Here is a 3,080-nt window from a genome sequence, read left to right as displayed (position 1 = left end):
GACTTTTAAAGCCACTTTCTGTAATGCCTATTAACGGCCAAAGTACCATAATGTATGAAATTTAATTTGGCTATATGCAATTACGCAACAAAACCTGCACGCAACATATTGTTTCATGAGTTCAATTAACATTATAAATTAATTGGCAGGCCTAAAAATGTGGAGAATTTGTCTGATACTACACTTCCCAGGTGATCGTGATTGGTCCACTAAGACTTTTCAGATACTAAGCAGATCTGTAGTGAGACAGATGGTCAGTTCATTCTCTCAGTAAACACGGATCATGCAACAAAGAAGTAATCTTATTAGCATTAATAGTAAAGTCAAGCTATGCTATGTTTTAACCTTCTGCTAATTAATCATCATGTGCTGACAACATAATATACACTTAGCATTGTGCTAATTACGAGGTACAATAAAAAGGTCAGCAGAGTGTGTAATATCTCACACAGTCCCTGTTTAGTGGGAAAACCGTTCACACAGAGCATTTTATTGCTGGGATGTAACTGCAAAACCTTTTACGGGTTGATTGCACACTATAATGCAAGAGACAATTAGATCGATCATGATTTGCCAAGAAGGACAATTCTGAGTAACTGTGTTCTGCATTCAGATTCCCTCGGCCATTATGAGCAATATGAAGTAAGTGTTTAAAGAACATTAAAATTCTAGATGTATGTAGGAGGTTCAGGGATGAATTCATTCTGTCTTATGAATTTTAAAAGATGATGACAGTTTCCTTCGAAGCATCATCACTTATAGTAGTCACTGATATTATGGGTAATTGTATTGGTTTATCGCAGTTCCTCAGCATTTCATGTCAGTGTACATTAATTGCCTAGATGCGCAGCAATAAACATTAATGTAATATTAACAGTTTCAAATTAATAAGACATAACATGGTGAGAAAAATATACAACTAATGAAGCTGGTAGCTGATTAGTATCACTCTCGGTAGGATTGTAGACCTTCTAATATCCAAGAGAGCTAATTTACATGCTGATTTTATTATTTATTAAATACATAATGCAACAACCAGAAATTCTCCAAATGCCACCTGCCATAAATTGAAAAGACATGAAAAGAGTTTCTGAAATGTTTCAGGTCAGCTTTATGGAATGAAAGAAATTAAAGATTGACCGATTGATTCATTAAATGCTTGTCTCTCAAAAGGATTGGCATTTCCGCAGATGGCAATATAATTCACAGTCTATTCTGTTATTTTCTTAATTAAATGTATAAAACTATTGCAGATAATAAGCTTGTGTTTCTAAGCATCCCTTATGGTTTCATTCTTGCCTTGTTTTGCCAGAATATGTATCTCAATCTGTCTCTATGGTTTTAAGTGATAATGAACCAAACATTTGAATACAATATCAGATATTTGAATATGTTCTGCATGAATTAACACTATAAACAAACAATGATAACTTTTAATTAAAAAAAAAATGATATTAAATTAAATGTCACAGGATCTCAATTAGCGTGACAGCCTTAAACAGCATATTTGAGAAGATACATTTACACTTAATACCAATTAAGATGTAAAACACCATAATCTGGGTTTCATCTTTCTCTTTCATCTGACCAACATAACACAGTAAATCTCTTTTGATATTTTGTCATAGAAATGGTATCTTGCGTTCACCACTATAGAAATGTACCCAACTATGACGACATCTGCTTCTAAGAACCCCAGAAATATGAAAGGTGTCCATTGTGCCAAAATAGTAATGTAGGGTTTTTTCACAATACACTGCTACTTGCTGGAAAAAGTAGCTTGTCACTGGAAAAACTACACTTTTTTTTAACAAAAGCTGACCTACTGTCACCTTTCTGATAAATGCAGTAAGGTTAGTACTGCGTCGCTACTTCTAGTTAGTTAGCACTGTTGAGAATATACCAATATCCTTGTAGGCCTGACATTTAGCATGTGCCTCCATTCTAGCAGAGCCACGGTTCCTGGACTCTGATATGATGAAAAAGGTGGTAAGAGGCATTTTAAGGTCCAAATGATGATGCTAGTTTGAGGAGTCACATGGATAAATGTTTACTTTACACTGCTATGCATTCTCATAAAGACACTTGAAGGTCAATATTTCTCTCTCTAATGAAGATTCCCTGTGCCGCAGGGATTAGAAATATGGGTAACGTTCAAAGCAAAAGGGCAACTCGTTAATCTAGCCTAAAACTGAAGGAAAACCCATAGTGCTAAAGCTGAGCATTGGCAAGTGCCCTAGAAATAAAGTTATTAATTTTTTTACATGCTCTGTAACACGGACCCCTCCCCCTTCGCTGGTTAAAAGATCGTTTGCAATCAGAAATGTTGTTTATCCCAGCGCTCCAATAAACAAACAAATGTGAACACGACTGCAAATAACATGATCAAATAGAATACATAATCTCAATTTGGTCAAAAACAAATATTTACATCATAAACCCAGAGATGGTGTTTTCAAGTCACAGAGGAATAAAATGAGTTTCATCAAATTAATTGCCCAATCACTGACTGAATAAATTTGACACAGTTTAAGGCCAATTCACACCGCACCAACAAATGCCAACAGACTAGTCTGTCGGAGTTTGTTGGATCAGTGTGTTACCCCTGTCGGCGTTTGTTGGCATTGGTCGGAGTTAGTTTTAACCCGACTGAACATGTTTAATCGGCGTTTGTTGGTTCGTGGAATGTCTGAGCAGTGTGATATGATTTTCCAACAAACGACAACAAACTCTGATGTAATCTGACCTGGACACGAACCGTTGCCATGACAATGAGGCAAGACTGCAAGTAGGTGCTGGGTGCGCTTAGGAAAATAACTTTAAAAATGGCAGGTTTCTGGACAAACCAGAAAGAGGAACAGATTTTGGATCTTTGGGAGGAGAGGCCAGAGCTTTATGCGGTAGGTGTGGCCGAGTATACCAACCGCAACGCGAGGGGGGATGCGATCAGATCGATCGCTACAGCGCTTGGGAAATTTCACAACGGAAATTTATTTGACAATATATTATTATTATAATAAAACTGCCTTACAATATTACCAAAGACATTAATAACAGTATCATTTTGATTGTTGTTACAA

This window comes from Sinocyclocheilus anshuiensis, unplaced genomic scaffold (genome assembly GCF_001515605.1).
Source record: "Sinocyclocheilus anshuiensis isolate Anshui unplaced genomic scaffold, SAMN03320099.WGS_v1.1 scaffold425, whole genome shotgun sequence".
Classification (NCBI taxonomy): domain Eukaryota; kingdom Metazoa; phylum Chordata; class Actinopteri; order Cypriniformes; family Cyprinidae; genus Sinocyclocheilus; species Sinocyclocheilus anshuiensis.
This window is presented reverse-complemented; position numbering follows the sequence as displayed.